At 37.6% G+C, this 12,336-nt stretch overlaps 1 long non-coding RNA gene across 8 annotated transcripts in view; it reads left to right on the top strand.

Moving 5' to 3' along the window:
- Positions 1 to 12,336, top strand: part of LOC103170640 — an 86,648-nt gene that overhangs the window by 3,219 nt on the left and 71,093 nt on the right. For 6 of the 8 annotated variants that reach the window (XR_003765605.2, XR_005660950.1, XR_005660951.1 and 3 more), the window contains exons 2-4: positions 9,604 to 9,683; positions 10,477 to 10,565; positions 11,593 to 11,691. This is a non-coding gene — a long non-coding RNA (uncharacterized LOC103170640). The remainder of the gene's footprint in view (positions 1 to 9,603; positions 9,684 to 10,476; positions 10,566 to 11,592; positions 11,692 to 12,336) is intronic. The other 2 variants (XR_003765604.2, XR_003765603.2) reach the window with 2 other exon arrangements.

Genomic DNA, 12,336 nt, shown 5'->3' with positions numbered 1-12,336 from the left:
ATAACTATCCCACCCAATGTCTTAAGAGGAAATAAAGGATTGTTTTTTGTAACCTGTAATAATGGTATTGAGCATTTAATGTGTGCAGGGCATTGTACTAAGTGCTTGGGAGAATACAACAGAGCTGTTAAACATGTTTCCTGCACACAATGAGGTTGTAGATTAGAGGGGGGAGAGAATTGCTGAGGATGGAGTGAAGACCGAGATAGCACCTGAGGGGGAGAGAGAATTGCTGAGGACTGGGTGAAGACCAAGATAGCACCTGAGGAAGGGCAGAGGATAAGACCAGGGAAAAAGCAGGTGGTGGTAATTAACTCATTTAGGGCATAGAGGAGAAAAAGAATGAGAACCTGGAAAAAGCATTCATTGACATCCTATTTTACATACTACTTAGGGAAGGGCAATAGAAGATGCATTCTCAAGTGGACTCATGTTTCTCGAGTGTTTTTATTTTCCTACACATACTGCTCAAAAGTGAAAACATTTTAGGCAAATGAATACAGTAATATTACATGCTTCTATATCTTGGAAAACAAACTTCCCATGTAATCTACAGAAGTGTTCTTTTTTTGACTATGCACAAATGAGATACAAGCTTGACTACCTAAATGTGTTGAATCCAAAGAAATTGTAAGCATTCCAGATTGTGCACTTCTTCTAAATATCCACAGGGAATTAGAATTCCCTAATCGATAGATCTATAGCTAGAAATATAGGTTCAAGGATTTTTTTTAAAAAACCTGGTCCCAGAATAAGATTTGGAGGGAACTTCTTATCTAGTAGGAGTTTATCTTGATAGTTCTAAATTTCTGTTTGAACACTACTTATCCAGTGTCAAATCATGTTCAGGTAAAGGTTAAAATTCCAAGTCATGAAATCACTTGACCTAAAAGTGCAACACTTTCTGTAACCCTGCTGATTGTGTAAAATTCATCTATTTCTTCTCATCTCTTGCATTATCCTTTCCCAGACAGTTTTGGTGCTCCATCTTTCCTGCTTTGTCTTGCTGCTTTTATGTCAGGTTAAAGCAGTTTTATGCCTGATTTTCATTTCAAATCAGAAAAGTACCTTTAAGTTTACTGAACTAGCTCTGGGTATACACTAACATGGTCTTCTGATTGCATTTCCATTATAGGCTAAAGGCTGAGATTTGGCTGTGGTAAATTTTGGGTTGGTTTTAATTCTTGTGGTTGTATGACCATTCAGAATTCACCATTCCAAGGATGAATTATATTTCAGGGTAGTGACAGATCCATCTGCTTATGGGGCTGAAGGCATGAAAAGTAGAGTTTCTTAACAGAATTGAATGGAACCAGCAAGTAGTTAAGCAAGGATCCAGGAGAAAAAACAAAACACATTCTTGAAGGGGGGTGGGGGGCGGACAGAGTAGAAGGTTGAAGGTATTTAAGATTGAATCATCCCAATTGGTTTTTATTGATCACAGTTAGTAAGTACCACTCAAATCAAAATTACACTTCACCTTCAGATTCCACTTTAATATTCGCACTTAGTGTGTATATGTTCTCTGGGATCTTGAGTTTATTTATCTTTTTAAACTCTTCTCCCATCTTATTAAACCTGGCAAGAATAGTAGTCTGCAGTGTTTGACTGATTAGAGCAGAATTAGAAGGTACCCTTACTGAAGAGACATTATAGTGAGGATGATCCAAGATTCAAGGTCTGCTTGCAGAGTAAGACAAATCAGGCTGTTAATCTCTAAAGATTCTGAGTTTCTCTATTTATCATAATGGGAAAGTTAAGACTGTCATTTAAGTTGAATACCATCAAAGAATCCAGGGCTGGTTTTATTAATTCACTTGAAGCTTTCTGAAATACTGGTAGCTACATTTATGTATCCAGTTGAGAATCAGGAGATGAAACATAAATGATATAAAATAAATCTCACAGGTGATTTATTGCAGAAACTTGCCCAGACATTTCTCCCAGGTGCAATGACAATTTGGAGGTAGAGACCAAATAGACGAAGGCATTATTGATTTAGTTTTTTCAGTCTAATCTGAGGAACAGAAATGAAAATCAGTAAGGCATTGAGAAACTTGTCCAATTGTACTCTTTAAAATTACATAATTTTCATAAGCATGGTTATATTCCTTATTTGACTTTGCCTTCACAACCTTTGCTGTATTTTTTATTGTGTTTCCATGGATGGGCTGTTAATTTTGTTTGACCTATTAATTTAAAATCATTTAATTTAATGAATGTTTCAAGTGGAAAAACAAGAAACTATTTTCAAGTGCCAATCCAGGTAATTAAGTGGACTTTTCAGGCAACATGAATTATGCAGTTTTGTTTCAAACTCATATTCCCATTCACAGCATAGATGAAATAACTTAAAAGTACATTTTTCATGTTGCGGACTTTTATCAACCCATGCTCCAAAAAAATATGGATTTTGTTTGATAGCAGACAGTGCAAATACTGGGTTGGGAGAAATTAAGAGAGATAAATGAGAATTTTTGAAATAGACTGACATAAATGGAATTGAAGCAGGCAGGTAAAGAATAGGATGGCATTCTTTGTATTAGGAGTGGGAATATTGTATTAAGTGCTTAGTATAGTGCTTTGCACACAGTAAGTGCTCAATAAATACGATTGAATGAATGAAGTTAGAGACAGAAACAATTGATGCTGGATCCACAGAAAATCATGAGGAGACTCCAAAAGGAAAGAATGTTGAAGTTAGAGGAAGCCACTTTTTAAATGCTGGTTATCCTTTGAATCTCATCTTTGAATGAGATTTTCTTGGAATACTGGACAATAACTAAAGGAGTGCTGAGCAATCTGATCATTGTTAGTAACAGCTATAGAAATGGAAAATATTGGCAGTGTTCAATCGATAGTATTTCTTGAGCACTATATTAAATGCTTGGGTGAAGACAATACACCAGGGCTGGTCAACATGTTTCCTGACTGAGGACCTTACAGTCTAGAGGGGGACACAGACATTGTGATAAATTAGATTCATACGTAAGTTCTGAAGGTGGGGTCAATAACAGATGCTTATGATGTAGAGATCAAAGCATATAGGTTGTACAGCAGGGAGGGGGTGTACCAAAAGCCGTCATTGCCCTGGGTCAGTGTTATGACTAATGAAAATCCAGAATTATCCTTTTTGAGCTAATTTAGTTGTATTTCTTTCATGGTTAAAAGTTCAACTGAGAGAAAATCCCAAATCAAAAGCAATTGCAACAGAGTGAAAAATGAGTTCTGTTCTCCCCCTCAGGGAGATGGAGAAGAGAAGACTTATTAAGTTTTCCTTTGCAGACCTGGAAAAAGGGGGAATTTTGGCTTCCCCTTGTGCTCTGCTCCCAGTATTTGCCCTGAAGGGTGTACCCCTAGACATTATGGTGCCAGAACATATTAATTGAGGTTGAAGCCTGGAATTGGATAATTGATAGCACAATGGCAGACATCTCGCCACTGGCATAGCATCTGAGAATGCTTTGTGTGAGGACACATTGCTAAGAATTTTTTTTAAGCTCCTTGAGGACAAGGATACTTTATACCAACTGGGTTATCACTTCCCAAGTACTTAGTACAGTGCTCTGCAACACCAAACTCCCTCAAATATGGTTAAGATGCATATTGCTTTAATTTTGGAAAAGCCCCAAAAGGGCCTGGTCTTGAGTGACAGGACCCTTCATTCTCAGTTCTGGTCATGTGCTATGAACAAGGTATTGATGGGGCTGAGTTGACTTTTCTGGTACTGCCAAAATCTCCACTAGAGTCACTGGCCTCAATTTCTTTTTCCCCCACCCCTCTTCTCTAACCCCTGCAGGGAATGCTTAAATTCCTAAACTGCTGTTTAGATCCAAGCTATCTCTTCTTCTCAGCCACTCTCAACTATCCTGGGACTTAACTCTAGCTGCTGTGCTCCTTAGCAAAAACTCCATGTCTATCTCTTCCTTCAGAGAGTACAGGAGAGCACAGAACACCAAGCACTCCTGCTGGGTCTGGCAGTCCCCTGATTTGTAACGGAGTAAACCTGTTTCATTTGGCAGATCACTCTATGACTTAAGCAACTGTATTACTGATCCCTGGAGTTTAGATCAAGAGAATCAGGCTACAGAACTGTGTGAGTGAGAAAGGAAGCACAAGTTTGATTGAGAATTGGAGTTTAATGGATATAGTGAGGATGAAGTCTGGAAGAGAAGGTATACTGTTTTAGAACTCTGCATTTTTTTTAATTGATGTTTTAATCCTATATATAGTCTCCACATAGATAAATTGCTTTTATGATAGTCCAAATGAATATGAAAGCTTCCAAGTCTTTAGTAATGATTATAATTTCATTTGAGGACCACAATGAATCACCTTGACTAAAGTCATTTTTTTTAATGATTAACCCAAACCAAACAAGTTTGTTTTATATAGCTTATATTAAATTTAGGTTTTGTGTATTGTGTTTTGCAGTAGGGGAAAAAATGGTGATTCTTTCCTTTGTATATCCTCCACGTATCTGATCAGGAGGTCCTGTTATCCAATAGAATTAAGCAGGTGCTACTTGTGAGACCTTTTTTTGTGTAGGGGCCTTTTTAGGAAGTCTTATATAAAAGTGTATTGCATGCAAGCTGCTAAGCATGCCTATAACGAAATATTCATCTGGCTGCCAAAGTAATAGTACAACTTAAGTTTTATGGATTTAATCTACTTACCTATAGTAAGACAAAGGCTAGGTAACTGGAGGTGGAAAAACCCAAGGAGCTAAATGGGGTATTTGAAATGCTAGTCAGTGTAAATGCTGTAGGTACTATGCTGAGAGGCCAAAGGGGGGGGGGAATAGTCCCAGAAACCATTTCTACATGTCATTTATTAACTAATAATCAAATGAAAAGCTTGTGATTTTTGAAGTTCAGGATTTCTGCTTCCTTCCTGAACTAGTGTACCTCCAGAAAGCAACTTTTTCATTGGGTAGTTTTTCCAGATCAACCTGCAGGATCCCAAGCTCCCTTGAGGTTGTTTTCAAAGCAGTGTGATCTCTTCCATTATAAGAATGCCTATAGTAACTGTGGTATATAAGCACATATTTTGTGCCAGGCACTGTTCTAAGCACTGGAGAGGATGCAAGCATTTGAACCCTCACTAGGTGCAACACACTGTACTAAGTACTAAGAAAGGACAAAATAACACCTTTCCTGGTCTCTAAGGAGTTTACACTCTAATGGAGAAGGGCATGAAAATATTTATCATCCAAGAAGTCAAAATAGATGTGTACAGCTCAAACACATACAAGTAAGTTCTAAGGATGACTATTAGGTACTAGATAATATTGATTTTAAATTGAATTATATGGAAGCTGTTCACCAGATAAGGAATGTTTCCTGGTCACTGTTACTCAATTTCAGGCCATTAGTCATATATTTCACAAACCTGAGTGTGTGAGTAAACTAATTTGGAATCATTCTTAATTTTACAACTCACCCAATGATTTTTCTGGTCTTCTGTCTCCTTCAAATTTAATGTCTCGAATGACACACAGACTTCCTGTGAAGTGATTGACAGGAATATCCTGTCTTTCCACAGTGTTAATTGATTATGTAAATCTTAGCTTCTGTCAAACCTCCGATCATGCTGGGCAGTGCTGGCACTCTGTAAAACTCCTGGTGCTTCAAAAGTGGAAAAAAATGCAACCTTGCAAATAGCTGTTGCCCCAATGTATGGAGTGATTTGTACTAGAAACAAATATTAGTTGGACTCATTAGCTGAACTTTTCTCTTCACCCACAGCCTTGGTAGTGAGGATGAGGTTTGGGGATAAATCATATGTGTAGAAAACTGTAAAGCTTATTCAATGTTTTGAATGGAAAAGTGCTGAAAACCAAAGACAGGTTGTCCCCACATTTCTGATGAGCAAGGATGTAAAAACTCTGGAATCACGGGAAGGAAAGTCCCTACATGTGCAATTTCTATCTTCTAAGACTCTCAGGTTCACAGGTGTCTATACCAAAGTATGTTACCTCCAATCCCAGTGTGTTTGGAGGCTTGCAGAGTTCTCTTTTGGCTATTGTTGGGTCCATTTGGGAAATTAAAACTGCAGAGTTGTGTAGATTTCCAAATAATCATGATATTCAAGTGCTTATTGAATGTCAAGCACTGTCTGACATAAGACATAGCTGAGGTCAGTACAGGCTAAACAAGTTGAACACAGTCCATGTCCCACCTGGGACTCAGTATAATTAGGAGGGAGTAGGATTTAATCCTCATTTTACAGATGGGGTAATTAAGGCACAGAAAAGTTAAGTGACATACCCATGATCACACAGCAGACATGTGGCAGAGCCAGGATTAGATCCCAGGCCCATGGTCTTTCTACTAGGCCACAGTGCTTTTCTAAAGATTAAAAACCATCGTTCTGGTCAGTGCCTATATTGAATTCTGTGTTCTAAATGATGTCTTGTATGACTCTATCACTTAATAAAAATTCTGGGATATTCTGTCATCTGGTTAGACCATACTAGAAGTACATACTGGCTTCACCGTATCCAGAATCCTATTTATCTCTCTGAAATAAAGGACCAACTATTATTAAGGATAGGACCAGAGACAGAGGGAATTCATGACAGATCCAGACATAGCTGGTGTTCACTTAAAAGCACTACTGATTCAATTTTCAAATTTATTTAGCTTAGAAAACATTTCTGAAAGGAGTCTTAGGAATAATAGTAAAAAATTTGACTCATAAACCAAAACTGCATATTGGTAATATCAATGATATTTATTGAGCTTTTAGTATGTTGAGAGCACTGTACTAAACACTTGGAAGAGTGCTTATTGAAGCCCGTGCTCTATCCAGAGTCAGAAGGTCATGGGTTCTAATCCTGGCCCTGCCACATGTCTGCCGTGACCTTGGAGAAGTCACTTAACTTCTCTGGGCCTCAGTTACCTCATCTGTAAAATGGGGATAAAGTGTGAACCCTATATGGGACAGGGACTGTCTCCTACCTGACTACCCCAGTGCTTAGAACAGTGCTTGGCACTTAGTAAGTGCTTAACAAGTACCATAATGAATTACAACAGAGTTGGTAGACAAATTCCCTGTCTACAAGGTGCTTCTAGCATAGGGGACAAGCATTTAAAATAAATTATGGATATGTGCCTAAGAGGTGTGGGGCTCAGGGTAGGGTGACTTGCAAGTGCTTAACAGTTATGGATCCAAGTGCATAGGTGATGCGCAAGGGAGATGGAGGAGGAGGGGAGTTTTTTTTTTTTTTTTTTTTTTTTTTGAACAATGTAATCCTACTGTAAGGGAGTTAAGAGTTCTGACTTTTAGAGTAAGTCAGAACTGTGGGAAAGCACTCAGAATCAATTCCTTATCAAGCACCAGTGAGTACTACAAGTGCATCCCATGAGCTTATATAAACTGACTGTCATTCTTGCAGTGGGGACCACCATTGTTGAAGTGTCCTAGCTTCATTTTTTTTTTATTTTCCCTCCTTCAGCCTTATTCCATTCAAAAATGAATATGCTTTGTGTGAACGTTTTTAAAATGTTGTTTTCATGATTGGCATTTGATTGGAAAATGTATTTTGATGAAACTTTGCGAACACACAAGATAAATACATCCAAGCATACTGTATTTGGCCCCTAATTTTTTTATTTGCTTGTGAACATAGGGCAAAATGAATATTAATGTGTACTTTAATTTTATGTACATATGATCCAAAAATGTGGGGATTGGGTCAAAATCAGTTCCACAGTCTCAGGGATTTGACTCCTTAGATAATAATAATGTTGGTATTTAAGCGCTTACTATGTGCCAAGCACTGTTCTAAGCGCTGGGGTAGACACAGGGGAATCAGACTGTCCCACATGGGGCTCACAATCTTAATACCCATTTTATAGATGAGGTAACTGAGGCACAGAGAAGTGAAGTGACTTGCCCACAGTCACACAGCTAAGTGGCAGAGCTGGGATTCGAACCCATGACCTCTGACTCCAAAGCCTGTGCTTTTTTCACTGAGCCATGCTGCTTAGATGTCTCTTCATACCAAAATGCATTGGCCCATTGATACTTGACACTTTAATAGGTGGAAGAAAAGCAAGACTTCCACAGGCCACTTAGTAGAGGAGAGTATGGGACCAAAGTTGGTGACTGTGCCTGGGTGGTGATCCTTTCAACTACCTTGATTAGATGTTATAAAATGCCTGCACATTCTAGATCAGGTTTATATAAAAGCATGGTTTTGACCATCAGGTTTTTTTTATTAAGACTTTACCTTTCTTGCCAATGTTGATCAATGCATTCTATTCCAGAAGTTATGCCATTTTCTTAAAAGGTGTTAAGCAGTCAAGCAAACAGTCTTTCCTAATGAATAGAGCCAGAAATCAGAAGGACCTGGATTCTAATCCTGGCTCCAACACTTGTCTGTTGTGTGACCTTGGGCAAGTTACTCCACTTTTTGCGTCAGTTCCCTCATCTGTTAAATGGGGATTAAGACTGTGGGCCCCAGGTGGTACAGGAACACACTTATCTTGTATCTACCCTAGCGTTTAGTACAGTGCCTGACACATAGAGCTTAACATATCATTTTTATTTATCATTATTACTAGTCACATACACTGTGTACCATCTGTGGGATAGGGACTATGTCCAATCTGTTTATCTTGTACTTACCCCAGCACATTTTTTTTTTATATGGTATTTGTCACATGATTATGTTCCAGGCACTGTTCTTAGTGCTGGGTAGATACAAGTGTGTCAGATTGGACACAATCTCTCTCCTGCCTGGAGCTCACAGTCTTAATTCCCATTTTGCAGATGAGCTAACTGAGGCACATTGAAGTGACTTGCCCAAGGTCATACAGCTAACATGTGGCTGAGGATTAGAATCCAGTTCCTTCTGATTTCCAGGCCTGTGTGTTATCCACTAGGCCATACTGCTTCGCTTCATACAGAGCTTGGCACATAGTAAGCCCTTAACAAGTAATCAGTCATGTGGTATCAGTGCAGCTGAATTGTGCAGTATTTTCCTTAATGCCTGGTCTTGCAAGAACATAACCCCTATGCTTTTGGCAAATAGTATATGCTTATTCTTAAATCATGAAATGATTCTTTGCACCCTTTGACCTTGTTTGTTCATTGGGCTAAAATTAAATGACTGAATGTATTCTACTCTACTGACTCATACTTAGTGAGTCCTCACAGTGTACTTGCTGCTGTACATTTTTGGAAAAAATAAATATAACAGGCTAAGATATTACCATCTGTGTAGTGGTAATATCACACCATGCCATAGTTTCATAAGGTAATTTTAAGAATCTATACAAAAACGGTTGTAATGCATTCTTTTTTGGAACTTTTTTGACAAATCTGTTTAGTGGAAAAACTAGGCAATACAATACAAACATTGCTACAGTATCAAAAGTAAGCTGGAAAAATTATTTGCAATTAAGTTTTGACTGCTGAAAATGAATAAGGGTAAATAGTGTCAAGAATAAAATCTGTAAGCGAAAATGTTTCCCATTCTATATTCTAGAGGGAAGCAAGACTAAATCAAGAGAATTACACATGATGTGATAACCTTTTTACAATTTTATGCTTCTTTACACTTTTTATTAATTGAATGGCAATTTCTATTTACAGTGGGCATGGGAAATTTTAACATGAGGGAAGATGCTGATACACAGCACAAGGTATTCTGGTAGAGAACACAACATGACTGGGTGAGCAACCTCACTCTTGAAGTAGGAAAGCTAGTTTCTCTTTGTAACAAACTTGTTCTTTCAACTTAAGATCATTAAAAATTAGTAAGATTGCAACTTTCATCTGGGGAATCTGCTGCTGGTTGTATTGAAATCTAATCAGACACTGCTTGACAGACTGACCTAACCAGCACTATCATAATGTGAACTGGTGCAGAGAACACAAAGGATTTAAATAACTAGCATATATTCTGGAGAACTACTTTACTTGTGGTGATTTTTGAAAGTGTCCTCTATTATGAGCAATTTCCAACTCAGTTAACAGTTAAGTTCTGACCAGGCATGAGTGCCACACATAGTATATATTTTATTTCTAAAGACTTCATTATTGTATCACCTCACAAGAGCATATTTTTAGAAAATACCTTGAATTTTAATCTTTGGCTGTATGGCATTTTTTAAAAAAAATTGTAGGACTCAATTGAACTATTGGATATGACTTGTGTCTGCTGAAGAAATACAATTCTTCCAACCTTCCTTTCTTTTTCCTTAATCCATCAGCTTATAAACTTGCTTCTTGACCTTTTGATAAATGACTGTTCAGTTCCAGAAATATCAAATGATTTCTAAGAATCAGGATTGCCCCAATTTAACACTGTCCTCTAGAAAGGCAAAGTTCAAATTGAGGATATTGGAACTAGCCTCCCCAACTAGACATTTTCTGTTTAATACGATAGGGGTGAGACATCCTTGTCTACTTGTTTTAGGCTATGAAGGACACAAAATAACCTTTTTTTTTCTCCTTTTCAATAAGATCACTTCTGAAAGTTATTGCAGATCCACATTACTCATCAACTCCCAGATTCCTGAAGCTTCTACTTGAATTGGAGTGAGCAAGGCAATGTATATAAAACTGTTACTCAAATCCTCCTATCAGAAGTTTTCCCTACTTGTGCTTTGAAGAGTGGCACTACCTCTATTAGCCCAGAATGCCTAGAATGTCTTCTAGGTTAGGGAGATTGATGCAGAGTAGTGGCTCTTTGCCTGCTCCTACAGTCACCTTGTGCCTAAACTGCATGGTCATGAGGATGGATGCTATTTATTTGTTTCACCTGCTTACATAGTATGGAGTAATCTCAGTGGAAGAAGGGAACAATGATTTGATTATAATGAGTTTAGTAGTGAGCCATGACTTATACATTCTCTTCAGTTTTATATTTTTAACCTTTGTATTTTTAATTTATTTTCAATTGCTAACAGACTGAAGATCTCATTCAGCCTTTCCATGGGCTTAGGGACTACTACTCTTTGAATAAGTAAAAAAGAAAATAGTGATGAAATTCAAGGAGAAAAGGATGAAATGTAGAAAACTGAATAATAGGAATCAAAATTGATATTTCTTCTAATAGGCATAGACTATTAAAAAAGCTTTAACAAAGTAATCAAGCATTTTCCTTGTGCAACTTTTCTGTTGCCTCTTAGCATGGAATTCATTGCTTTAGCCTGTGGTAGTCCTTGCATCATCTTTAAAGGCTGCTTTGAAATAATCTGAGTAAGCAGAAGTTTCTCTAAGTATTTATAAATGTGAGTGGCTCTACCAATTTTGAAACATGCCCAGATGATACTGAGTGAAATTGTTTCTAGCCTTACTTTTTCAACTTGTCTAGAAATTAACATGTTTTACTTATCATACAAGATTGGGGGCCAGTCTTAATTGCACTATCACTTGCAAAGATGTGAGAACAGTAAAAATCTCTTGCCAACCCATTTGTCCACTGGTGGGCACAGACTGCCTGTGACATGTGCAAATCAGAGACACGATTTCTGGACCCTATGCAAATTATTCCTTTATCATCAAAGATAAAGTAGTCTTTTTCTTCTCTACTGTCTTTCCTCCCCCACCAGTCCTTATAACCTTCTCTCTGTATAGGTACAGTTTTCCAGTGTCTAGGTTGGAGAATGGGTTCTGTGGCACAAATAAATAGAAATACTAATAGTCCATGCATCAAGAGAATGGGAACAAGAGTGGGTAAGTAGTTAAACTATTACTTTAAGGTATGTATAGTGAACATTTTTTCTGTCTCTACTATCAATAGGTAAGCTCCATGAGGACAGGGAGTGTATCTTTGACTTTGTGTTTAGAGGATACCACTCAAATACCCTCACTACTATAACAGAAATTCAGTGTGAATCAACATTTCCCCTTGAACAAATAGGGGATAATTTAACGTTGACCTGGTGGGATTTTTTAGCAGTGGAGACATTCATGGAAATACTATAACTAAACAGTACTCATTGCAATTAAACATTAATAAGCATCTAAAAAGGAATACCAATTCTGTAGTTAGATCTGTGAAATAGGTGTTACCAATTTCACAGCCAATCATTAACCTACATGTCTAAAGTCAATCAGCCTCCTTGTTGACTGTACACAAAGTTAAACCAATCAATAGTCCTTAATGGTGTTTAGTTCCTTTGTGGATTGTCCAGGAGATGACTTCGGTGCAAATGACTGAACCACAGGGGAAATAGCCTTTAAAATAGGTTTATTCTGAAATGCAACCTTTTATAGCTGTAACTAATGAAATGCATTAGGTGTTAGGCATCACACTATCAATTTATGAAACAACAATTTGCTTAAGAAATGGGCTATCCAATGGTAGTTTCTTTAGTT

Source organism: Ornithorhynchus anatinus, chromosome 17 (genome assembly GCF_004115215.2).
Source record: "Ornithorhynchus anatinus isolate Pmale09 chromosome 17, mOrnAna1.pri.v4, whole genome shotgun sequence".
NCBI lineage: Eukaryota > Metazoa > Chordata > Mammalia > Monotremata > Ornithorhynchidae > Ornithorhynchus > Ornithorhynchus anatinus.
This window is presented reverse-complemented; position numbering and strand designations above follow the sequence as displayed.